Source organism: Aulonocara sp. 'chitande type north' Nkhata Bay, linkage group LG6 (assembly GCF_057382095.1).
Source record: "Aulonocara sp. 'chitande type north' Nkhata Bay isolate Kocher_YH1m ecotype deep benthic linkage group LG6, A_spYH_male_GT1.1, whole genome shotgun sequence".
Taxonomy (NCBI): Eukaryota; Metazoa; Chordata; class Actinopteri; order Cichliformes; family Cichlidae; genus Aulonocara; species Aulonocara sp. 'chitande type north' Nkhata Bay.
In genome coordinates this window covers 8,779,785-8,807,510 of record NC_141349.1, presented here as the reverse complement: position 1 = coordinate 8,807,510, position 27,726 = coordinate 8,779,785, and the positions used below count along the sequence as shown (strand labels likewise).

Here is a 27,726-nt window from a genome sequence, read left to right as displayed (position 1 = left end):
CTCATTAGCAGGCCTCAAAATCATAACAAAGACACATCAATGAATAAAAACAAAAGTCCGGGCAAAGATGATCAGAAGCAAACAACAGATTGAGAAAATTTAATTTCAGAAACCAATAAAAATGTTTTTATATATACATTTCAGCAATTTCAAAATGTAATAGTGTTACTAGATAAATATGACCTTAAACCTTAACCCATACAGACTTTCACAAACTGCTACAATACTGAATTTTATATATATACATATATGGTAATATATGTAATAATGTAATAGTGACACTGATTTCTTACAGTATGATAAGAAGGGCACCTCAATATCAACCATATATACATTTAAATTGTGTAATACTGGGATATTTATGATTAGATTTATAATTAGAGCTATTTGTATGTATTAGAGTTATTGTATTAAATGGTTTAGTTTAATTAAACTAAACCATTTAGTTTAATCGAAACCCTATCATTTCCTCAGGGACTAATAGTTTTAATACTGCTTTTAATAATAGCAGTAAAACAACTCAACACCTCAAAGACTAAGGAACTGGTTGTGGACTTCGGGAGGTCCAGAGAAGTTCCACTGCCGGTTCAGATAGAGGGGGAGGAGGTTGAGGTGGTCAACAAGTACAAGTACCTCGGGCTGTGGGTGGACAATAAACTGGACTGGTCATGCAACACAGAGCACCTGTATAAAAAAGCCCAAAGCCGACTGTACTTCCTCAGGAGGCTGAGGTCTTTTAACATCTGCAGGAAGCTCCTGAGGATGTTTTACCAGTCAGTGGTTGCTGGAGTACTTTTCCATGCTGTGGTGTGCTGGGGGAGCAGCACAGCAAAGAAGGACTCATGCAGGCTGGAAAAACTGATCAGGAAGGCTGGCTCTGTGGTCGGCATGAAGCTGGACACTCTGGTGACAGTGGCAGAGAAAAGGACACTAAAAAAACTGCTGAACATTATGAACAATGCTGGCCATCCTCTGCACACGGCCATTAACAACCAGAAGAGTCAGTGACAGGTTGCTTCTCCCCAAGACAAGAACTAACAGACTTAAAAACTCCTTTGTCCCACACGCCATCAGACTGTTTAACTCCTCTCTGGAGGGGAGAGGGAGGGGAAACAGGAGGACAAAGGAGGGGGGAACAACTAAGCTGTAGTGCCTCTTCACTTCACTGTGCAATACCTTTTGTGCAATACTTTTGTTAATAGTCAACGGTACAATAGACCCCAATACTTGAAATGTGCAATTCACTTGTATTTTTATTTTTATTCCTATTTATTCTATTTATCCCCTTCGTATATTTTATTTATGTATGTCTCTGTATTTATATATGTGTGTGTGTGTGTGTGTGTGTGTGTGTGTGTGTGTGTGTGTGTGTGTGTGTGTGTGTGTGTGTGTGTGTGTGTGTATATATATATATATGTATAATATTCTGTAACTCTGTAACTTCTGTCGGTGCTGTGCTTTTGGAAACCGAATTTCCCAGAGGAACCCACCTGAGGAATTAATAAAGTTTTATCTTATCTTATCTTATCTTGTCTTAAAAGTATTCTAATTCTGATTAGCAATCTACTGCAAGCACAATACGTTTAATACTACAAGGATATTATTTTAAATAGTCTTCTCCGAGACCAGGACTTTATATCTGGACTGTGACACAGTTCAGTTGTTTTACTCTGTCATAGAAATGTTTAATTATATCAGGGCATACTGATGGATACTGCACTTAATTTTAAATGCCAAGTATCTGTCATCTCTTCTGTGCTCAGTTGACATCTAAATTGAACCCTGTCAACTTCCTTCAAACCCTCAAGGGTGGGGTTTCCCTTTAGCTGAACGAGACTCATTTCAAAACACTGGAGTAGCCCAGGCCGTCTCTGTCACACCAAATAAACAGAAAAGCTTAAAGAAAAAAAGGGAGGGAGGAGGACATGACTATGAGAAAGTGAGCCTTTCATGCAATCAATTTGGTAGAGAAAGACAGAAGCAAAAAGAGAGACTATGGAGAAAATGACTGTGAAAAGACAGAGTCTCAAAGAGCGATAATGAGAATAAAAGGGAGTGGGAAATGACAGTAATGCTCTATAGGAGGTTGATGGCAAGTAATAGAAAGGAATAAGCCATTAAACAGCTTTGGGTTCCAGAAGAAGCAACAACATACACCATAAGGGTGGATGGTAAAAAAGACAAGATTACCTTCAAAAAGAAGGGCAATGAAAGTCAGGAAGAAAACAGAATAACATATTTTATATCACTGTTTATTTTCAAATTAATAAGTGATGATTTTGCAGACTGCAGCTTCTTTTTTTGGACAGTCAGTCTGATTAAGATCAACAAGTTAGCCATCTGGGAGGAAGAATGATGGGTTCTGTTGTAATGAAGACTACAAAAAAGTGGAACCAGCAGACAATGTTATCCCCAGCCAAGGTCTCAGGCTCTGGTTTTATGACAGTGCTCCCCTGCCTCATTACTGGGCAAGACGAACAAGGTTGGGTGACGGCGAGATAAGAATTTGAGGTTCCATGTCACCTCTAATGGATGGATACTGTAAAGAAGTAAGGGGATGGAGAGCAGACATGGAAAACTTTTATAGGCTCTCAAAACAATGGATGGCTGCTACTAATAAAGAATGAGATTCATCACCCCACCTAAACACACACACACACCTCCGGTCTTTATTTTCTCCCTCCATCTGTCCAAGCCTCTGGCTTACCAGGTAGAGCTAATCTTTTTCATCAGAATCTAGCAATAAATGAAAATGGCCCAACATATTATTCAGTGATGTGTAGGACAGTTGTGCGTTATAAAAGGCAACTGTTATTTTTAAATGTTTCACAAATACAGTAACTCACAGTTAGAGCCGTCTTACATTTTGACAGTTGCAACGCTTATTTTTTATTTGTTTGTTTTGTTTTTTAATGTAGTACAGTAGAGGAAAGAAAAGACTTACACAAGGGAACTACATGGTAACACTCAGTACTGATATATAAAAACAGATATTCTGATCACAATAACAATAAACGGCCCTTCGCAGTATTTCACATATAAGCTGTTTTTCTCTCTTTTTGACTCTAAAACATTTCAAGAAGCTGCTGTTCGTGATTTAGCTCCTTTATAGACGTAATCTTTACAGACAATCAGCATGAAATACAATAAAAACACTGTATAAAACATCTCTCTGTCTTTTTAGTGGAAACAATGCAGCCGTCATTCATCTAATACAGGGGTGCCCAATCCCAGTCCTCGAGAGCTACCGTCCTGCAGCTTTTAGATGCATCCTTGTTCCCACACACCTGAATCAAATGAATGGCTTGTTATCAGGCCTTTGCCAAACATGATGGCATGCTGAAGAGATCAAACCATTTGATTCAGCTGTGTTGGAGTAGGGATGCATCTAAAAGCTGCAGGACGGTAGCTCTCGAGGAACGGGATTGGGCACCCCTGATCTAATAGATGCTAAACACAGCAAGATTCCCTTCCTTTTCTCTCTTTTGTTTCCTTTTGTTTTTGTGTCTTCCTGCCAGACATATTTTTGGAGCCTTGCACAAACAATTAAGTATTAAAGTACTATTTTGATTGGGCTATCAAGCCAATTTAGGACGATACCTCCTCCAACACAAGTGCTCATCAACATGGTCAATGTTGGTCAATTACCAACTCGAAGAAGAGTGTTTGTGGGCATAAATTTATTTGTATGTTTACTGATTTATTATTATTATTTCTATGCCCACAGCATGTTTGTGACGCTACGAACAGTGCAAATCATTTTTGTTGTTGGCTCTCTATTGCCTTTAATCTCCCCTAGTATCCCTTATGGCCGCACGCTGCAGATCTTGGTCCACATGCATAGCTTAGCTTATCGCTGATGTCAGGCGTTACTTTTAGAAGCACGAATCTGACTGTAAAAAGAAAGTACTCCTCAATGTGTAGGGTAGCAGGGCCTTAATAACCTCTTTTAGCAGGCAACAAGTACACAACTATTAAATATGGTGGTGACAGAAATATGTAAGGGGTATAGCTCAGTGGTGCAGCATTTGACTGCAGATCAAGAGGTCCCCCTATGCAGATCCCCCTGTGGAAGCTCAAAGGAGAAAGAGAGTATTCCTCTGAAAATCAACTGAAAATTATCATATAATGTTTACATATATATAAAAAACACCCAGCACGCCCCTGCGGGCGGTTTATCCTTCAAGCTCGGGTCCTCTACCAGAGGCCTGGGAGCTTGAGGGTCCTGCGCAGTATCTTAGCTGTTCCCAGGACTGCGCTCTTCTGGACAGAGATCTCCGATGTTATTCCCGGGATCTGCTGGAGCCACTCGCCTAGCTTGGGAGTCACCGCACCTAGTGCTCCGATTACCACGGGGACCACCGTTACCTTCACCCTCCACATCCTCTCGAGCTCTTCTCTGAGCCCTTGGTATTTCTCCAGCTTCTCGTGTTCCTTCTTCCTGATATTGCTGTCATTCGGAACCGCTACATCGATCACTACGGCCGTCTTCTTCTGTTTGTCTACCACCACTATGTCCGGTTGGTTAGCCACCACCATTTTGTCCGTCTGTATCTGGAAGTCCCACAGGATCTTAGCTCGGTCATTCTCCACCACCCTTGGGGGCATCTCCCATTTTGACCTCGGGACTTCCAGGTTATACTCGGCACAGATGTTCCTGTACACTATGCCGGCCACTTGGTTATGGCGTTCCATGTATGCCTTGCCTGCTAGCATCTTGCACCCTGCTGTTATGTGCTGGATTGTCTCTGGGGCATCTTTACACAGCCTGCACCTGGGGTCTTGCCTGGTGTGATAGACCCCAGCCTCTATGGATCTTGTACTCAGAGCTTGTTCTTGTGCTGCCATGATTAGTGCCTCTGTGCTGTCTTTCAGTCCAGCTTTGTCCAGCCACTGGTAGGATTTCTGGATATCAGCCACCTCCTCTATCTGCCGGTGGTACATACCGTGCAGGGCCCTGTCCTTCCATGATGGTCCCTCGTCTCCCTCCTCTTTCTTGGGTTTCTGCTGCCTGAGGTATTCACTGAGCACTCGGTCAGTTGGGGCCATCTTCCCAATGTATTCTTGGATGTTCGTTGTCTCATCCTGGACTGTGGTGCTGACACTCACCAGTCCCCGGCCCCCTTCCTTCCGCTTAGCGTACAGCCTCAGGGTGCTGGACTTGGGGTGAAACCCTCCATGCATGGTAAGGAGCTTTCTTGTCTTTATGTCAGTGGCTTCTATCTCCTCCTTTGGCCAGCCTATTACCCCAGCAGGGTACCTGATCACGGGCAGGGCGTACGTGTTGATGGCCCGGATCTTGTTCTTACCATTCAGCTGACTCCTCAGGACTTGCCTGACCCTCTGCAGGTACTTGGTGGTTGCAGCCTTTCTAGCGGCCTCTTCATGGTTCCCATTTGCCTGCGGGATCCCCAGGTACTTGTAACTGTCCTCTATGTCTGCAATGTTGCCTTCTGGTAGTTCAATCCCCTCAGTTCTGACTACCTTCCCTCTCTTTGTTACCATCCGACTACACTTCTCCAGTCCGAACGACATTCCAATGTCATTGCTGTATAGCCTGGTAGTGTGGATCAGTGAATCGATGTCTCGTTCACTCTTGGCATACAGCTTGATGTCATCCATGTACAGGAGGTGGCTGACAACTGCTTCGTTCCGTATATATATATATATATATATGTGCAAGACCCCAGGTGCAGGCTGTGTAAAGATGCCCCAGAGACAATCCAGCATATAACAGCAGGGTGCAAGATGCTAGCAGGCAAGGCATACATGGAACGCCATAACCAAGTGGCCGGCATAGTGTACAGGAACATCTGTGCCGAGTATAACCTGGAAGTCCCGAGGTCAAAATGGGAGATGCCCCCAAGGGTGGTGGAGAATGACCGAGCTAAGATCCTGTGGGACTTCCAGATACAGACGGACAAAATGGTGGTGGCTAACCAACCGGACATAGTGGTGGTAGACAAACAGAAGAAGACGGCCGTAGTGATCGATGTAGCGGTTCCGAATGACAGCAATATCAGGAAGAAGGAACACGAGAAGCTGGAGAAATACCAAGGGCTCAGAGAAGAGCTCGAGAGGATGTGGAGGGTGAAGGTAACGGTGGTCCCCGTGGTAATCGGAGCACTAGGTGCGGTGACTCCCAAGCTAGGCGAGTGGCTCCAGCAGATCCCGGGAATAACATCGGAGATCTCTGTCCAGAAGAGCGCAGTCCTGGGAACAGCTAAGATACTGCGCAGGACCCTCAAGCTCCCAGGCCTCTGGTAGAGGACCCGAGCTTGAAGGATAAACCGCCCGCAGGGGCGTGCTGGGTGTTTTTTTTTAATTTTATATATATATATATATATATATATACATACATTGTATATTTATATATAATGAAACAGTTTAATTGGCATTGAACACAACACTATCTGACAAAACATAATATATAACCAAATTTGTGATTAGTAATAGTCTATTCCTGTTTTAGTATTATGAAGCACAGGCATATAGATGAGCTCATGTGCCTCTCAAATGGTTGAAGTCATGACAGAGAGCATCTTTATCAGCTATCAGCAGCTGGGAACATCATCTCAAAGATAAGGGAACGCCTCACTCCAGAGCATATCCACCGCAGTCATGAATTTATGAACAGAATTATCTATAAATGTTGGAAACTTATTCTGGAGTGGGAAAAAATCTTTTTGTATCTGCCCTTTTTATTTTCCTATTTACATTTTTTGTTTAAATAGTACTAGTACTTTAATTTGTATTACCTAATATTTTTATTTATTTCATATTTATTCCGACAGTCCTATTGACTTAATGTTAAAAATACATTTGATTATTTTCAAACGGATGTTTCCTGGGTCATTATTTTGCTGTGGGACAAGGCAACAGGGTGACATTCATGATATTCACAGGTGGGTAGACTTGAGCAGGTGAGATATTTGAGCCTAGAACAGGAGGTTTGCTCACAGGAAGCTGAGATAAGAGTTATTGAAATGATCCTTGACTAACTGACTAATCAAAGAAAAATTGGGAGATTAGTCGACCAAAATAATCTTTGGTTGCAGCCCTAATAGAAGCTGAAATAAACATACAGCACACAGTAAACAGTAGACAACTATCCTTCACTTCCCACCAATGCTTCACATTAAGTTCTGCCCTGGGTGGGTGCTTTTAGCTGCTCTCTTATTCCCTAAGTGGTTGCCATAATGGATGGATCTGCATAGATGCCCTTCCTGATACAACCTTTCCATTTGTCCAGGATTGGGACTAGCAGTGGAGGTAGGAGTACATTAGCATGTAACCTGAGGCAGGGTTTGTTTATTCTCCTGGTCTTGAACTTGGTGAAATATGCTAAAAGTCACAGTTAAGTGGTTTATCATTAACTGTCCTGTGCATGATGACTGATAGTAAAGCCCAATCAAATCATTACAGCAGTTACTGTATGTTTAGTTTGTTGTGCGGGCAGTCCTACACTATATTGCCAAAAGTACTCACTCACCCATCTACATCACTGACTTCAGATTAGGTCTAAAAGAGCGCAAAGAGAGGATCATGGAATGGTTTCTATGGCCGAGCAGCTGCATCCAAGCCTTACCTTGCAAAGTGCAACAGAAAGCATTGGATACAGTGCTGTGAAACACTGTGCCGCTACGGGACTCCAGAGCAGTGGAGACATGTTCTCTTGAGTCACGAACCATGCTTCTCCAATCTGGCAATCCGATTAATGAGTCTCAGTTTGGCAGGTACCAGGAGAACCTCTCTCGTCCAACATCAGTATCTGACCTCACAAATGTTCTTCAGGACGAACGGTCAACAATTCCTATAAACACACTCCTAAAACCCGAGGAAAGCTTTCCCAAAAGAGTTGAAGGAGGACCACAGTTTCCAAACCCCAGCACGCACATTACTTTTTATGTCCAGGGTGTGATTTCAAAACCCAGTGCATGGTCCATTACAAGGAAATCAAAGATTGAGAACTACTTTACTTTTTTCTTTACCTATTCACTTCAGCTGTCATGCATCACTTACATTCCCGTTAAAGCTGTCAGCTCTAATAGACAAGTTTCAGATACTATGTCAGGAGGTTACGGTATTCAATGTGAATAACAGACAAGATACAAACCCCCATCTCTGACCACCTAAAATGTTATTTTTTCTAACTGGAATTTTCACCGATTTTATTTGTGAATGTAACTGTTATATTCTGTTTTTAGCATTTTGTTCCAGTAATTTTACAAAAGTCTGAATGATTTCTATTAAAATGAATGATATGTGTATATTTCTCATTTTTCTTCATAAAGTATGTGTCGAATTTTTAGACTCTGAAGAGCTGAAAATGTCCAATTTTTAATGGTCAAATACACAGATTATTAATAAAACTGGTATTATCATCTATTTTTTCCAACTCAAGACAAAATCAAACTCCAACTCTGTAATCTGTAGGTGTGGCAAATTTATAGACAAATGCATCATAAAATGATACAGAAATGATTTCCATATATTTAAATGCTCTAACACTAAAATAATTAAGAGCATACCTGTATCTGAGTCCACCAGGTTTAAGAGAGGAGTAAGGTGGCAGTACTGCTGTTGGAAGTTTGTGCAAAATGACTTTTTTTTAAAATGTACATTTTTTATAGGTTAAATCAAAATTAATGACTGTTTATTCAGGCTGGTGATATGCAGCGGAAAACGTGAAAGGTCAAACTGACTGCAAATATTTATTCATCCTTTTGCATTTTTAGATCTTGCTCACCAACATTTAATGACCAAATTCCAATAGGTGAATATATTTTAATATAAAATACTGTCTAAACACATTCAAACCATATAATTAAACAATTTTGTGATATAATCACCACATCATGGTAAGACTGAAATTAAAAGGAACAGTATGTTCACTGGGGAAAGTAAATCTACATCCAGGAATAGCAGAACCCTGTGGCTGTATCTGTAAATGTACCGACCGCTCATGATGCTATAGATTTTTAACCACAATATTTTCCCAACTCTAAACTTGTTAAAATCACATTATGTCCAACAGAGATACCCTCTATTGACAATCAGCAATCTACAATACAAAGAATCACAATGAAGTGAAATGTTTACCGAGTGTTTTAGAGAGCAGCTAACTCAAGTTTGGTACAAATCAAGGATGCTGCATTGTCACTTCCTCCCCTGCTGTCAATCTGTTTTCAGACTGAGCATCATTGATTTAACAAGAATATGATTCAAGAGCAGCAGATTGAGATGGATGTTTTCCCTCCGTTTTATTATCTTTGCCACCTTGTAATCCACAGCACACATCATACTTCAAAACCAAACCAAAGTTTTGTCACATTAGTTTTGTTGTTGCTCTGTTTAATAATGGTCGCAACATCTGATTACATCGATCTTACTTGACTTAGGCTTAGAAATAGTCAGTTATTTTGTTGTGTATTCTCATATCACTGCTCCTTGTAGCTTTAGCTTTGTAAAAACATACCAGGGTGGCATTTTTCATGAAACTGCTTTATGTACTGAACAGTGTGATGATAAAAGTAAAGTAAAAAGTTTTCTGCAGAATGGAAACTACAATATTTGGATCCTCCTAGACATTGTGAACGCTGCTTGCTTCTTGCTTTGCATTCATATTATAATGACTTTCTTTCTGCTCTCTTGCTTTCCTTCAGTGCTGTTGCAGATATAGTTGTACTGCATTGTTTTCATAAGCTTTATTGGAATTTCAGTTAGCAAAATCAATCTGGAGTTCTGTGTTTACATTCAGCATGAGCAGCACTCTGTGGTGGATTGATCTGTTTGGTGTAAATGTGTAATTTTTTTAAACTACGTGTACATATCCCCGTGTGATTTTGTTCGATAATCTTAAATGTTACATTTAACCCTTGTATGGTGTTCGGGTCTGTGAGACCCGTGTTCAGTTTTTTTCAAAAGAAAAATTAAACAATTAATTATTTTTTCACGTGTAAATGTGTTGTGTCTTTCCACTCACTCCACTTGATTATAACTGATTTATTTATAACATTTTATATAAAAGAAAAACGAGAAGCACATTAATTCATAAATGTGATCTAACAAAGGTAAAGGGAAAAAATTAACCATGTTTGCTGTTCATATGTCTTGTAATTGGGATGAAGTAAACATCTGTTGAGTAATTTAACATAAAATTGTTTGATAGTGTTAATTTGGAAAGCCAAAACTCTAGCGGGTCCACCAGACCCATGAACACTGGCTGAGTAACAAAAATACGAACACCACACAAGGGTTAATGGAATCTGGTCAAATCAAATTAGCATGACTCGTATGTATTTATGCTTAGTTTATACCAAGCAGACTTTCCTAAATGACTTATTTAGAAAACCTTACAAGTTAGGAAAAATGTATTCATTATTTGAATCCATTGATTTTTATGTGTTTCATTTGCATTTTACTCAAATTTATTTCTTTGTGCTTATTGTTTTTGAGACTGCACTAAGACTGGAAGACATCATTCTTTACAAACATACAGTACTGTAGAGTGTAAAAAGTTCTAATGTATCATCATGCTGTAGAAATGTTGTTGCATTTAATGGTTCTGATAGATAATATGTGGAGCTTTTTCATTCCATTGTCATCAATTCACTTTACCACTGTATACTCTGAGCTTAACTAAGATGTTAGTCACAATGTCAATCTTTTTGTTGCCGTTTTCAGTTATTTATTCATGGATTTTCTTCTTTCTTGAATATCCTTTCATGGGTTTAACTTTTTTTTCCAAGTTGTTTTTATTAGTCTAGCATCAACTGGCAGTGAAGTTAAAACCGAGCAGATATAAATGAGCAGCAGATAAAATTTTTGCTCTTAAAAAGTCTCCTTATCCATCTCATTCTGAACTTCCTTTTTATCTTTCTCCACACTTTGATCTCTCCTCCATGTGTTTCTCACCTTTTTGCATCATAAGTTTTCTGACAGACACACTCACACACAATCCTGATCTCACAGAAATTTTCCGAAACAAACTTTCAAACAACACCATATGCATCTGTCTCGGCACCGTCATGCATCCATCTGTGTGCCCACCTCTTTAGCCATTTATCTTTTGTCCCTGCAGTGAGCTGAACATCTGTTTATTCATCCATCTCAATGCCCTATTAAATCCCCATTCATCTCTGTCATTTATCATATTTACAATTCATCAGTCACCCACACATTCATCTGTTCGGCCACCCTTCAAGCACTTGCCTGCAAGAGGACTTTAATTTGCACACAATAAATTGCCTACATACTCACACACATATCCCCTATGTGTTGGTTCAAATCAAGCGCACCAAATGCACAAAGCCATTTTCTCAGCGGCACCCTTTGAATGATCGCGTGTAAAAACCAATGACCGAGTTAAGGAGGTGGGCTTAAGAAAGAATGGCAGAAACAATGAGAAGCAGGAGCTAAAACATGAATTTGCTTTAGCAAAAAAACATTTAGACCAATAACCTGTTTCCTTTCACAGCAGTAATTTAACTGCTTGCAATGTAAGCAGTTAAATTATTATGAGTGATAATAATGAAAACAAAATGTCCTGCTGAGATAGTTCCAATATATTCAAAAACCCAGAGGCATCTTGTTTTTAAGCATATTTAAGGCATTCGCACATGTTGGTTCTTTACTTCGACTTCTGTATCTATTCTTGTTGTTCCTTGAGTTGTGCTTCCAGTTTTGTACCTGGAGAGAATGAGATCATGAACTTGGATTTAAATATTGCCTGACCCAACCTGCATAGCCCCATCCAGATAACTGACACACCTATTTTTGAGATGTCAGACATGGTGGAGTCAGACCCTCATATATTTAAAACTTGAGAACTGCCTGCGCACATTCAATTTACTGTCTATATAGTCAAAAAAAATTGCAACAAATAGAAAAAATAAACCACCTACAGTAAGTTGCTGAGGACTCAAAATTGAAGAGCAGTGTGAGAAATTACAATGCAATGCTCAGAAGTCAGCCAACAGATGCCAAAGAAAGCTTGCACGGGTTTCATAAAAAACTTGTCTAGAAGAGTGAGAGAAAGGTGAAGGAGATCTTATTCAGGATATTGCTTTCCTCTGTGAGTGCTCCAGTTTGAGGTTTCCAATCTCTCACCTGCAGTGAGCCGTTGAAAACTTGAATAACCTTGTCAGGCGATGTGTGTCAGAGGTTGCAATGAGTAAGTTTTGGCCATTGAAAACCTCCTCCTACAAATCAAAACCATTCTGAGTGTGTTTTGAATAATTCTCCGTGGAGTTATTAATGTGTCAGGCTTTTTCTTTTTTGAAACCCTTACTTTTTACAACTACACTTCAGGCAACATCATACAGCTCAGAAGGCGTCTCATTTCTGTTGACAGCTTAACGGTAAAGGAATACTACAAAAGAAATTTATGTAACAAAACGAAGTCCAAAATCTCTAGTTTAATTTTATTACCAGACCTGATTACCTTATTTCCTAATAGTCAGCAGGGACGGGTGGATAATCAGATTTGAGATAACGGGTTTTGGTTTAATGAGGGTAAAATAAATGATTTGGCTCTTTGAAAGTGCAGCACTCTTGTCCTGTATACAGAGCACAAGTGTCTGCTAATGAGTGCCTCAGTCATTAACAAGCTCTCTAACAAACTGATGGGAGAAACAAGTGGGTAAATCTAGTGTGGCTCTCTGATCAAATATGTATTTAGGAGGGAAGTTGAGCAAAAGGGAGCTGTGGACTTCTTATGACAGATGACTTTTTACAATGTTGCGGTTGTCTTCAAATCCTCGTGGGGCATTATATGCTGCTCCCTGGCAGTCCTCAAGAGCTACTGTGTTGCAAGGCTTTTCTTTTTACCCAAGCAGCTCATTAATATTCAGAGAAATGAACACATGCTTTCATTTTTGACCATAAAGTCAAGTGCTTGACACTGTTGGGAGTGAACATGGTCACAAAACCAACACAATATGGGTAGTTATGATGAATAGAACTAACATTGACACTCCAACAGAGAGCTACTTGGGGTTCAGTGTCTTGCTCTGCTATCCAGCTAGCAAATGAACCACTAACCACCTTTTTGCAGATGAGCTACTCGAGCTCCTGAGCTACAACCACCCAAACACGGAAGCATTTCTCAGTTAATATTCTACTACTACAAGTATCTTTGCAACTTGCAGATTTTTAAGGTGTCCTGAAATTTCAGGTCAGGTTAATTCTTTTTTTTAACATAGTTTGCAAAATGCTGCACATAAATATTTCGAAATATAAATATGCTGCTGGGGTTGAATTGGATTTACAGGTTGGACAGCTTTTCACTCCACCAGATGATCAGCAACACGGGTTCACTTTCCCTGTTCCTGCTGGAACTGACAAGAAAACCTTTGTGTTTCATTTCAATGGAAGTCAATGTAAAAATATTAAAATAATTGTGTAAGTCATCACATGAGGACATTTTTCTGTTCATGTCACAATGTCAGCAGTGCTACAACTAAAAGGCTATCGGTTTTAAGACTTACATTTTGCAACCTCTTACTGAAACTTACTTTGAGAATTTGTCGCAGCTGTGATAAATCTTTTAATGCTGCACGACGGTCAAACCTGCTGCTGTTGATCATTGAAACTATTGTATATACCAGGGGTGGGGAACTCCTGGTGTCCTGCAGGCTTTAGATGTGTCCTTGATCCAATACAGCTGATTTATTTGGATAAATTACACCCTCAACATGTCTTGAACTTCTCCAGAGACTAATAATGAACTAATTGTTTGATTCAGTTGTGTTGATCCAGGTTGATATCTAAAACCTGAGGCCTTGAGTTCCCCACCCCTGGTTTATAGGTTTGATTTTTATATATTCCCTGGAGTATCCTTTTATCTTGTCTTAATCCTTTCTAATATGTCCTGTAAGTCAAGCGAATTGATGATAAAACAATTTTTGAATCTTGTATAAGCAAAGTATATTGTATATATCTTATTTATACTTACTTTCTTGTGTTGGATATGAAAAAGAGAACACACTTTAGCTCTCCGGTGTGGTAAAAAACTATGATAACTTATGAAACAACCTTTCAAATCCCCTAAGAATTGTTGTTTTCAACAGTCATTTTGGTCTCAGGGGATATTTTCTGAACATATGACATTTTGGAGAAACAAGGGCTTCACCCAGTAACAACAACATGTGAAAATGAACACTCCTGAGTTCAGTTATGTTGTTACACTTGTCTGTGACTGCCCACGACGCAGCTTTGTAGCAGTTATTTCCCACCTCAATCACTTTTCAACTTCTCTGTCTCACCTTCACCAAAGTGGTAGAAGTGTGAAAAGCTTTGCAGTGTAACATGTTTTTCCTTAAATTTGAGTGTGCACCATCTGGGGATACCCCTGCACAGACAACATGGCAGCCAAAACCTGTAGCAGCTTAAACTACACGTGTCTACCTGGGTTTGTTGGCAGCCCTTGAGAAAGTGAGTGGGAGGGAGAGGAAGAAAAGACAGATGGAGCGGGGAAACAAAGAAACATTATAACAAGACATAAGTCAGGAGAATTTAACAGTTATTTACTAGAGAAGCTTATGTGTAAGTTCAGTAAGATTTATATTGACTCGTCTGTCCAGCTTCCCGGGTGTTCTTTTTTTGCTCACAGATGAGCTCTGTGCAGCATGCAGCTTGATTGGAGAACATGAGAACCAGCAGATCTGCCATCAACAGCCTAATGTTTGCCTGGAGAATACCTCCAGACATTTGACGGAGTTATTCTCTGGCATTAGATTTTATAACAAACTTTTCTGTCCCAATAATTAATTCACTCAAGCTTCAAATTTATTCTTAGGATAAATTAGATCCAAGCGGTACAGCCATGTTTACATCCAGTGTTTAGTAGACCATCTTTGAACACTGGAGTACAAAGACGGTCTTTGGTCTTTGGTAAAATCCTGAGGCAGGAAATCTAGTCCATTGCCTCGTGCAATCACACTAGCAGACTGTGGTACTTTTTAAAACTAATATTTGGGAGGTTAAAGTCACCATAAAGGAAGGAAGTATTTTAGATCTGTGACATATTATCGAGTGTGTAAAGCAGTATAGTTCATAATTGAGAAAAAGTCAGTGGTAGGCTGTTGTTGTTGTAGTCTGTCACCAACTGCTGTGTCAGCAGAAAACCTGATGATGTGTCAGCTTTTAAAGCAGCCCTGTATATAACATCTGAACTTTGCTTTTAACGATGGCTTTGTTTCACAAGCTGTCACTTTTAGAACTGAAAGTTTGAGCCAGGAAATGAAATACTAACACAGGTAAATGTACACAGATGGAGGGATGCAGGAGTTATGACAACATAAACATCAAAATATTTGTAATTTTATATTTGTGAATGTGATGATATCCAATTAAAAAAAAAAAAAAAAAACGATATAAATTTTGGACTTTAAATTTCAACCATCTGTGTGGAAAAGAGGAAACACTGTTTTAATAAAGAGGGGGTGAGAAGCAGATCACGGTGCATTTGCATATGTTCTTTTTACATTTTATTTAACATCTTTCAGATGTAATATTGCAGTATTTGTATTTCTTGCAGGGTGGATGAACCACAATGCTGTTTTTTCAGTTATTCATAGTCTTTACATGGTTTACTAAAGCTGTTTTGAAAGCCTGTCAAATCTGTTCTAAACTTTATTTGAACACATCGCTCTTAAGACTTTGGAATTTGGAAACAATGAATAGATTGAAGAAGAAAAGTTGCTCTCAAATTACCCAATTTTTCCAAATTAGGAGCATCTTTTTCCATAAAGTGTCCATAATAGTCCCAAAGCTCCATGCTCCAAAAATGGTAACTGTAAACAGAACTGCACTTTTGTGTTTTTCCCTTCATGCTTGCTTCTTCATTCTGCTCATCCGAACCTTTTCTCTCTCATATTTGCACTGAGGTTTGGATTTTTGGGTTTACGAGAAGTGCCCTCTACTTTCTGACATTTTAATCTGTCTCTCCCCGACTTTTTGCTACGCCTCCTTTCTTTCTTTATGCTACCCATCTGCCTTCACATCTTTTCCGGCTCTCGCCTTGCTCTTTCTACTCCTTTCCTATCCATCCTCTTCTCTCTGTACTTTTTCATCATCCTATCATTGTCGGTTTCTTTTCACCCCATCGAACACTCCTTTCACTTTAATTGCTTGCCTAACAGCCACTCTTTCTCTTTTCTTTCAGCCCTCTCCCCCTTCCCTTTACCCATCCCTCTTTTTTTCCCCTCTTGGTATTTTACACAATGGCAACTGACATTTCTGGCTGATGCCTTCATCTCCCTCTTGGCCTTTTTTTCCACATTCTTTTTTAAAGCTCCTTTTTTCAGTCAATCTCTGAAGCTGCTTTCTTCCATTATGTCCACGCTCCTGTTGAACTTCTCTCACCAAAAAAAAGCTTTAACTTTTACATGTTCAGAACTCTTTGAACACGTAAAAGTTACTTCTCACTTCAAAGGTCCAAAGCAGAATAGGAATGATTAGCAACACTTCTACAATCAGCATAAATTACCTTTACATTCTCTATTGTTTTGAACACACTTGCATAATTTTGAGCAACAACAACTACAAAAAATATGCACCGATTCATAAAATATTTCTAATTTTGATTAGAACACGTGATACTATTACCAAATAAGTGACAGGTACGTCAGAGGACAAAGCTTGATAAAGGCAGTCATATAGAACTCCCACACACTGTCGCAATATTTATTCAGTTACAACATGTTGGTCCACGTGATATTCATCAGGTATATGGGCAACATTAGTGATGACATTAGTAGTGCCCTGTTTGTTTCTGTCTTTGCCCTGAGAAAATACCTCAATTATTCGTAGCATTAATTCACAGAGGTGAAACACTCTTCAGAGATGTTGGTCCACTGTACTCACAGTGACATGTGATGGCCTTCACAGCCATCACATGTCCATCTAATAGGACCTTTGAGATTTGTCGTACCTATCATTTCAAAATGGACCAAGTTTTCTAAGGAATGTTTCCAACATTTGAATCTATACAACAAGTAATTAAAGGTCAATGGAGTGGATCCGAACTGCTGGTATCCAGTGCTTTTCTACTTGAGTATGCCTCATTCACTCAGGCACTTTTTTTTCCTACCAGTCACACTGCAGTGTACACATTGGGGAGCAACATGAGGTTCACTGTCCTTCTCAGTGATACTGAGGCATGCAGACTGGAGCAGCCAGTGATTGAACCACTAACCTTTCAATTACTATATAAGCAGCACTACCTCCTAAACCAGCGGTGCCCAACCCCCAGGCCTCGGACTGGTACCGGTCCGTGAGTCGTTTGGTACCGGGCCGCGAGAGTTGAGGCTCAGGTGTGAAATGTATAGTTTTCAGGGTTTTTATCGGTTTTCAGCGTTATTTTGTTATCGTTTTTATCGTTTACTCTGTTTTCCTGGGTCTTTTCACGTGTGTTATGAATAAATTTTCTTTTTTTCGGTACCGGTACTAGTTTTATTTTGTTGTATTTATCCGCGACACCTTAAAGGCCGGTCCGTAAAAATATTGTCGGGCATAAACCGGTCCATGGCGCAAAAAAGGTTGGGGACCGCTGTCCTAAACTACTGCCACTAAAGGCAGTTCTGAAAGCAAACTTGGGTTCAGAACAGCAATGTGTACTTTTAGTGTGTCTGAATTGAATGTGGTCATCAATTAATATTTTGACATATCAAATATTTTTGCTTTTATAGCTGTTTATATGTTCTCAGAATCTGAAACATGGTGAAGTTATACTATAGATGTAATTCAAGATCTGTCATCAATATGATAAAATGTGGTGATCCTGTATTATATCACGTTATAATCCAATCAGAAGTTCGAATTTACATTTTTTTAATAACATAAACTCATATAAAAAAAAAAAACAACAAACTGCAGGGCTCAAATTTCCAAAGCATTAGTGGGAAAACTGAGGCATGTTTACACAGTAAAACACCCCAGATCCTCCCAGCAATACTAGTGACACAGAATACATCTCCCACCTGACCGTGTCAAAACACGGTTCTTTAAGGCAACTGCCAAGCAATGCTTCCTCTCCTCTAGCCCATGTCGCTCATGGCGACTGTTTCTAGAACAGGAATACGATTTGTACCAAAGTAGGGCGTTGTGTGTCTGCAGGCAGCATTGCAGAAATAATGATAGAATACCCAGGACAGAAGGAAGGACTACGGAAAAAAACAAAACAAATAAGGATCACATACTTGATTTTGTATCTTTCTGATTTCAGCAGCTCCTTGTTCCATGCACACCTTTTCTTTTACATAGATTAACAAGATAACACTGATGAGGTAGTGTAATTTCATTCAGTCAACGGGAAATGCCCCTGTAGATGTTCATTCTGTTAAATGACATCTACAGGGGCATTTGAAATGACACTCCCACGTCAGTGTCTTTTCAGATGCAAAGGCAGAGTATGGCTTTCTGATGTATACTTCTCTTTCCTCCTCAGTATTACTTTTGGATCTGCTTCAAGATTTAAGAGCTACTTCGATCCTGTTTTTAAAAAATTCACGAAATTGACAGAACACTCAGAGTTAAAGCAGTTCATTCATAAAAATACTTACAGCAAATAACTCATTAAGAGCTTCAATGCATTTCAGCTGGGATCAGATGGGTAAAACACAAGTTTCTTCTTAATTCAAGCTTGAACTTGCCTTTTCAAGGATTTTCAACTGCCTCTTGCAGTCGTCTCTTCCTTGTAATGCACAGCTGAGCCAACATAAACTTACAAAACAAATTAAAACACCAGAATGTATTTAAAATACCAGCTTTAACTGGATTTGTTGCTCTTTTTTAATCCACCGAAGCTATGAAACAGCAGGTTGGATATAAGGAAAAGCTGATATACACGACACAGTTGCTTTAGTCTGATTTATTAATTACCTGCCAAGTGTAGAATATTTCACGTCTTGATGCATCTTTAAAACTTTTTTTGTTTCTTTACGTCTGAGGATTTCATGTAGGCTGCTTAATCTCATCCACTTGTTCTATATGATCACAGTGCAAGATGTATTATATGGCTTTATAGCCTCCTCCTATTTCTATTTCTTATCAGCCCTAGAGGGAGAACCCAGATTAACTGCTCCTGTAGAGGAGAAGGTTGGTAGAAGGAGATGGCATAAAATGTTAATACCTTGTAAAATTTGCAGTCTTATCTGGTTCCTACCTTTGTATCAGATCCAGTGTTTGTACTGTACTGTAGATGAATTGTGTTTATTCCGACAAGGTCAAGAGAGAATTAAGAGCGTGGTGATACATGAGTCCCACATTTGTATGTGGGGAACAAAAGACGACAAAGTTTTTGAACAATAACTGTAATACGAATGTAGAAACAAAAACAAAAAACAGTGGGGTAATTAGAAATAAGACCTCAACTGTCTGTGCTCTAACTGATGTCACGATACCTCCAGTCTCCAAATAACACGACTGAGACAAAAGCCTTTTCTTTTCTTTTCTTTTTTCCTTTCGGGGCATTACGCAGACTAACACAAATCATTGAATGTACAATGGATTCTTACCAAGCACTGATAGACCTGATAGGCCAAAAAAAAAAAGGAACACTCAAGCTGAAGTACTTTGCAAATGCTTGGCGCAAGTGATTCATGGCAATGGCAAACTGTCATTTCCAGTTGTTGTGCTTAAAAAAATAAAATAAAATCACCCTGTCAATTAGTTTATAATTCTTTACTTTGACTTTTTAACAAAACAAAACATGAAAAATCAAGATCAGTCAAAACTCTATTCTTACTGTCTGAGAAACTACTAAAGCTTAAACATTTCCAGAAGGACTTTTTAAAATTAATAATGCACTCTGATTCATAGATGTAAACAATTTTAACGATCACATTGGTTTTTAGTGAAGTTGTTACCTTTGGTTAAGGCCACATTAGACCCACCAAGCAAGACCCTAAATGTAACTGGGAGCTGCTGAAGGTGCTTGTTAGTGATCGCTATAATTGGATCCAGCTGCACTACCTGAAAGAGTTGTTAGGATAGAGAAAGGTGGCGCGGCTGTGGGAGATGGCAGCGCTCGCTGATCGGTTCAGACTGAAATATAGAAAAACATGGATGGATAGGAGACCTGCTGACTCTTGTGATCCTTTGACTTTTCCTCTGGGACAAAATGAGGTTGGCATTTAGTGAAATATAACCTGTTACTGGGTCGACTGACAAGAAGTGTAAAATTTATGTATTTTACTCAGCAATAATTTAATAGATTGAAAATCAATCTTTTTAGTACTTTTACCTAGAACCAAAAGCAGTAACATTCCTGTCAGCCAGTATGCAGAAAAAGCAAAGAATATGACAAATATCATCAAAGTTTCAGTGTTTTATCAACACATGAATATCATTCTGAGCTAGACATTGTTCATTTTACAAAACACCAACCTGACTTTTACATTTTCAAATAACCATTAAAAGAACTGTTATTTACAGAAGTGCACTGACTGCTTTGACAGCAGTAAAGAAGAACTTTGCCTATTTAGCACTGACGCTTTGTCTTTTGTATCTTCATAATAATGTCAGACAAATACCAACCTACTAGAAATGACCACCATGTACGATTCTATTTAAAGGCTTAAGTAACTACTACTGTACTATCTAACCTCTGGAAAAACTGACAGAGATGGTCTTCGGACCTCAAACCCCGAAAAACATTGCCATGGCAACTGTGCTGAACTGCATAGCCAACCCGATGCTGCTCACAGCTATTTTTTTGAAAAGAGCTTGCATCTGCTTCCTGGTCAGATAATCAATTAATTGTCAATAATGAATTTTAATTTAAACACAGTGAAAGTGAATTTTGTTTTTCTTGGTGACCACTGTCTTTGTGTGAAACCCTGAACTGTTACTCTGTTTAGCAAATCTGGATCTATGATTACAACCACCTGAAGACATCCTATTATTCAGAGAGATCTTATCAAAGCCATCTGTTGATTCTGCGTTGGTGCTCAATAGAGTCGGTGAGCTGGACAGTTTGCATTAAATTATCAGTCCAGCTGAATCACATATATCACAAAAGCACAGCCAACATTATGGAGTAGCTTTAGCTCAGGAGCTAGAATTCAGGAGATATCTACTAATAGGAAGGTTAGCGGTTCATTTCCTGGTTGCTACAGTCTGGGTGCCAAATATCTTTGGGCAAGGTGTTAATCCTCAAGTTAGTCTCTGATGCAACCATCAGAGTGTCAGTGCTTCACTGAGTGAATGAGTTAAATGCAGAGAGGAATTTTCCCACATTGATCAATAAAGTATACATTATTATTATTATTAGATAGCAAGCACTTAAGAAAAAAAAGGTGCTAGTGTGAATGACAGATGTTGTATAAAGCAGGTAGAGTTAAGAGAGCAACATAAAAACCTGATTCTTATATGGTTGACTAGAATTGCACTCAGAAGGATGGCGAAGTTGTTCTAGTTGCCCATCATCTTACCCTAATCTGTTTGTTCTGTTCTTAATCATGAACCTATAATTAAAAACAGTCATCAACGAGACATAATACCACAACACCACAGACATAACACCACAACACCACAGACATAACACCATCTGTGCAAGTGTGGAAAAAACATTAGAAACATAGTTTCAAAAAGTAGAAATTGTGGCTTTCTGGCACAACTACACTTGAACACATACTCAAACGGCAACAACTGGAAAAAAAGTCAGATTTTTTGTTGTTGATTTTTTTAGGAAAAGATAGAGTGACCTGTGTCACATAGCAACAGGGCATTTTACATCCATTGTGCCAGAGCCAGTTGTTAGAAATAGCTTCTTTCATCATACAATACTAAGTAAATCCCGTCAAATAAAAGTGCTATATTTAACTGACCTGGATCATACTAAGCCACACCAGGCTAACTTTCAGAGTCGAACTCCTGCAGCTCTGAGAGCGATCGGCTCCGGATGCATCTCGTTAGGATGGCCCACTGGAGGCTTGTGCTACTTCAAACACCTCCATCCTGCCGCTGCTACTGCTGAGCCTGCTGCCTGCTCTCGGCTATAAATAGAACACAATCTGAAACCCCACCTAATGAGCACGATCCACTTCAGACCACACTATCAACTACCAGCCACTGTGTGTGTGGGTGTGTGCGCGCATGTGAAAAGATACAGCTGACCATGCTGTTTTGATCATCGGTCAACTGCAAATCACGGCCCCGCCAAGGAGCGTGTGTGTACATGTGTGTGCATCAGACCCTTGCTGTCTTTTGTTGCTAAATATAGTCAAAGCAATTTTCCGAGTTGCCTTGGCAGGATGATGGCAGCACGACTAGCAAATAGTCCTTCCTCTATCGGTCTTTCTGTCTCTCTTTCGCTGTTCCTTTAAAATTCACATTCCCATATTTTTATTTTTATTTGTTCTTCATCCTCTCACTCTCTATTTCTGTAATTAACCAAAACACAGCGGACTTCTCATAGCTCTAAATTAAAAGTGCATAAATGTGCATGTGTTTTTCATTATGTGATGCAATGTACTCACCTGATTACTGACTTAACAGATTTAGTGTTTTTTTTGTCTTTAGAAGTTTCAAAACATGTGTTAGATGTATCCACCCACACACACACACGCACACGAATATCTTGCAGTCCTTTTTATATGTTTACTTTTAACCACTTTTTAAAAGATATCAATCACACACAAGCACGTACACACACACACTTAAAATGACTGGTAGATCAACATTAGTGAACGACTACCGAGCTACCTCTCAGCCTAACAGTACCCCAAACTCACCTTTGAGTGAGTTCGTAGGTGAGTTCACCTATGAGTTTGGGGTCGTTAAGATTCACTCGTCTGAGATTTTTACTAGATGCGCCTAAGTCAATCCTACATCAACTCCTTCTTGAGTTCACAAGACTTTAAGAAGACTTTCAGAAAACTTGACCCCTGACCTTTCAGGTCGAGATCACAGAGATCCGAACTTGTCTTTTTTGGTAGATAAACCTGTTGTATCAATTCCTACATCCTACATCGCTCCATTTTCAAGTTACCAAGTAATTCATTCACAAACTTCGGTTTCCATGCTGCCCATTCGACTGCCCACGCACCACCTGGTATTGTCGGAAAGCCAATACCCCTTCATCCTTTTACAGCTGAGGCATGAAAACTTTTTGAAAGCCTAACTGCTATTAGCAAGAATGAGCAAGACTTGGTAGAAACAAAAGTCCTGCCTGCCCTGGTATATACCATGTTTGTTGCCAACTCAGACAGCTCCTTCGAAATAATATGTATATTAAAACCAGATCAAACTGTGAGCATAAGCCAAATGGCAATGAATCATTTTATAATCATTTAATAGTATAAATGCAATGATATAATATGAATGGTAGTATCAAAACAACTGTATTTCCTGACCCTTTTGTTCACGAACAATGGTTTTGAAACTTTAAGTACCCGAGGCACGCTGAAAGGTAGGTCAAAACTTCAAGGCACATCTCTTTTCATATTTGTACAAACTAACCTCTGTGTCTGTGTCTAACATGTCGTGCTTTCGGATTGCGTATGTTGATTGTACTGTCAGATAACCTAGCACTGCAACTGCAATTTTTTAAAAGAGCCACTATTTTGAGTTTCCCTCTGCTTTGCAATAAACCTTACCAGCATATAATTCGCCTCATCGCCTTATCAGACATCTTCAAGCAGGCTTGTTGCTTCTGGTTCAGATCCAGGCTCTTTTGAAGTGTCTCTGAGAAGGGATGTTTGGTTTCCAAGTGCCTCTTCAGCTTGTTTGGTACTAGGATGGCATTAGCCAACTTCTTCTGACAGGATGATGCGTGTGGATAAGGGCCAGCAGAAGTCAGCAAAACAGGTAGGTTTTGTGAGAGTGTCTCGCAGTTTTTAGTGGCCGGAATTATGCTCTAATAATTTACTCCATGGCATGGGGACTTGATGGGCAGACCCAGGACACACTGGAGAGATAATATCTCTCTGCTGGCCTGGGAACGCCTTGGTGTTCCCCAAGACAAGCTGGAGGAGGTGGCTGGGGGTTAGGCTGCTGCCCCCATGCCCCGGGGAAGAAGAAGAAGATGGATGGATGGGCAATTTACTCGATGTGGCAGTTGAGCAAACAGACTGAAGACAGATTTTTTAAGGCTGTTTTAAAGGCATAGAACTCACCTCTGTATTGGGGATTGTGGAAAAATATATAAAATGTATTCATAACTTTTTAGTGAATTATAATGCAGGGTTGAAACAAAATCTACACCAGCATGCTTCTTCATACTATTTGGGAACCACTGCTCTCAGCTAACGTTAGATCTTAATCATCTGTTTTAATTTTATAACATCCAATTGGTCACAACTGGTTCATGGTGGAAAGCCTCCCTACCTTTGCGGTCCTTTTCAGTGTGACTGTTGTTTCAAGCTTGCCCTAATTAGTGCATGGTACACCAATCACCGTGGATCAATGGTACTTTCCTCCTACTGGAAGTGACACACTGGTGAAATCTCCACGTATCTGTCAGTGGGAAATGTGACACAACAGAAGACGTGCCACCCCTCATGACAAATGCTGTCATTGCTTCAAATGGAAAGAAATCAACGTATAAAGAAATCAAGAGATCAACATATAAAGCAGCTCATTCCAAAATGCTACACATCTATTACTGGCAGGGCAGAGGGTCATTACACCTAATTTGCATGGCAGCTTTTGACATTTAAAGTGGAAATCTGTGTGATTCCTGCTTCTTTCAGTTTGGCAGCATTGTGCCAACTCCCCAAGGATCACTTGTCCGTCAAATATTTTGTCCTTTCATGCCTTGTCTTTTTAACTCACTTTTTTCTGCAAGAACTTTTCTCTGCTTTAGCGGCTGTCATATCCATGAACCCTTTTTCTTTGTCTATGATTGTGTAGGTGTCATTCAGTCCACTGCTTTCACTGCTTTGTACTGTACCAAATCTGAAAGAAACCACTCGGTATTTGCTATGATATTGTACCATGAACTCAATATCTAAATATTTAATATCCATTAGTGGATAATGTCTGAGGACCAAGTTCACTAGGTATTAAATATCACATTTAACACCAAACAAGACCTGCGATTTTGAACATGTTCTGACCCAGTCAATTATCCATCATAATATTGTATGCGTTCTAATACATATTCATACCAGATTCAGCAGTTACCAAGCAGGCACTCATTTTCTTCATATTTTATGGCAACGGATGCCCAGTTGTCATAAAATAGCATAACACCCCCTTCAGGCCAGTTTGCTTGGTTTCCCAGGTTAAGCGTCTTGGGTTACTATAGTGTTCCACAGTACACAGGATGTTTAAGTGTGGTGTCTATGGTTTCTGAGCAAGCAGGCATGATGACTTCAGGTTGAAAAATTACTTTCCCTGCCTCCCTATTTGCTTTACACTCGATGGGAGGTGGTATGAGATATATGTTTTGGACTTTGCTTCAGTCCATTTCAAATCAACTTTGGTCCAGAGAAGATGGAGGCATTTCCGTTCACATGTGACTTTCTGATTTCCATAGCAGAATCCTGTTTTAACGCAGCGTTGCTCAGGGACTCAAAGACTAGAAGCATCCAATATTGATTTCTGTCCCTTGCGCACAGAGATTTCTCCAGATTCCCAGAATCTTTTGATGATATTTTGTACTGAAGATGATGAAATTATATAAAAGTCTTCCTAATTCTTATGTTGACAAACTTTATTCAGAAAGAGGTTCATCAGTTTTTTGCAAACTGATAAACCTCTGCCCATCATGTGCACCCCCTCCTTTATACTGTACATGCATGCAAACAGTAAAGTGTATGTTTTGTAGATATCCTACAACTGGAATAAATATTTCATAATTGTTTAAATGTGTCCCACAAGTGTACTGAAAGGGCATAAATACTGTTTATATTGCAGGAAGCTCAAGCAGTGCAAGATTTCTGAATGCTAATCTTGTAATTAGAGAATGCAACGTCCTAACGTTCCAGATTGATCTTGTTATAAGTGAGGAGGCTCACTTATCACACTCCAACCTAGAAGCTGAAGAAAAGACTTGTGTTTGTTTTCAGCACTGACTGAGGTCTGGCATCAGTGAAGCGTGCAGAATCTGTGACATTTGCACAACATAGACAGTTATTTAGGGATTTAGTTTAGGGCAAGTCAGAGCTTTAAAATAAAATAAAGTAAAACATGTGCTGCCAGTTGACATTAATATTACAGTTTACATTGTAGACAAGAGAATACCACTAAGAGCTAAAGGGAGAATCAACTGGCCACACCCACAGTAAATGTATAATTTTAGGTTCTACACATAAAATCCAAGGCTTAGCAATGTCTGTATATGGGACAGTGTCTGTAGAAGGGAACTGAGAGTGATTAGTTCTTTATTTTTAAGTTGCCATGTTTTCACAGTTTTAGTTGGATATATATTCAAAAACTATTTTCTTAGAAAATGTCCTTTTTCTAAAGAAGATTAGTGTTTTGCAGGTGTGATGAGTTTATACCTCTGCCTTAAACGTGTACTGTGCGTAAACAAAACTATCCAACAGAAACAGCATTTACATGAACAAGGAAACATGTTCAAATATGAAAAATGTTGGAAACCTGCGCTGCCTGTAAGCACATTAATAATATCATCAGACAGACAGAATGACCACCCTCAGAGCAAGCAGCAGCCCTGTAGTTTTGGTGAAGGGCATGCTGACAGAGATAAACACTCTGGCTACGTAGTGACCTGACCTGCAAGCAAGCAGAATGGTCACTTCACCCATATGAATAAACTTCTCTCTGTACCAGTTAATGTGCACCACAGAAGCACAATGTCACCCCTGAAGCCATGCAATGTATCTCTTAAGCTGGACAAGTCCTTGAGTGTGTGTAGGTGTGTGTGTCACCTTCATGCACAGTCTATGTTGCAGAGCACAAGACAATGGGAATAATTACCTCAAATTTGATGTTCTCAGATCATGTGCCAGTTGTCAGCAATGAAAGCCTGCAATAAACAGAAAGGACAAAAAAACAGAAGCTGAATCAACCATCAGTGTCATCCGCATGAGAAGGGGCAGGTCCCTGCCTGCCACACAACAGAGACTGGGATAATTAGAAGAGCGGGTTACTGATTGGTGCATTTGTCTACATCAAAGAGAGCTAAGTACCAAATGAAGCAGCTGGGCAGGCTTTACATGGAGGAACAAAACAGACACAATAATGGAGATATTGCATGAAATAAAAATGGTGACGAGCAAATAACCTCATATCAGATTCAGCTCACATGTGAATTGGCAGCTTAATCGTGGTCTGTGTCACTTTGCAAAACACCACAATGTTTATCATCGGGTGCATGTCTGTATATGCTTCAAAACTTGAGAGGGCTCGTGTGGAAAAGTGGTTACAAAATGGCAATGTTCCATGAAGAATAGTGGTCAGTCTGGGAAGCATCCTGGGAAGCTGTGAGAAGAAGGGTGTCTGTAATTTTGACTTGTTACTTTCCTAAACAAGCACCATCTGACTGCTCAGTGTGAGGCTGCTGCAGCAATGAGCAGCTCCCTGGTGGGAATCAATGTAATGGGAACAGCGTGACACGGTGCACGAGGGGAAAAAAAACTGTACATGATTTGGGATAAGGGAGACGGGTGACGTAAGTAGAAGATAGTTCTTTAAGAATAATGCAGAATTTGCTCTTTGAGATGTTGGTTGCAAAGCGTAAAATGGACCTAATGCTGTGACATCAGGTTGGCTGCCCAGACTGCTGATTCAAAGACAAGGGACCTAATATGA

The 27,726-nt window shown here is 39.6% G+C and overlaps 1 protein-coding gene across 1 annotated transcript in view; it reads right to left on the bottom strand.

The window, feature by feature from the left end:
- The window catches only part of LOC147327204 (protein phosphatase 1 regulatory subunit 29-like), a 304,564-nt gene that overhangs the window by 37,348 nt on the left and 239,490 nt on the right, over window positions 1–27,726 (bottom strand). The window contains exon 4 of the mRNA XM_086294854.1: window positions 26,893–26,941. The gene's annotated coding sequence lies outside the window, so the exon portion shown is untranslated. The remainder of the gene's footprint in view (window positions 1–26,892; window positions 26,942–27,726) is intronic.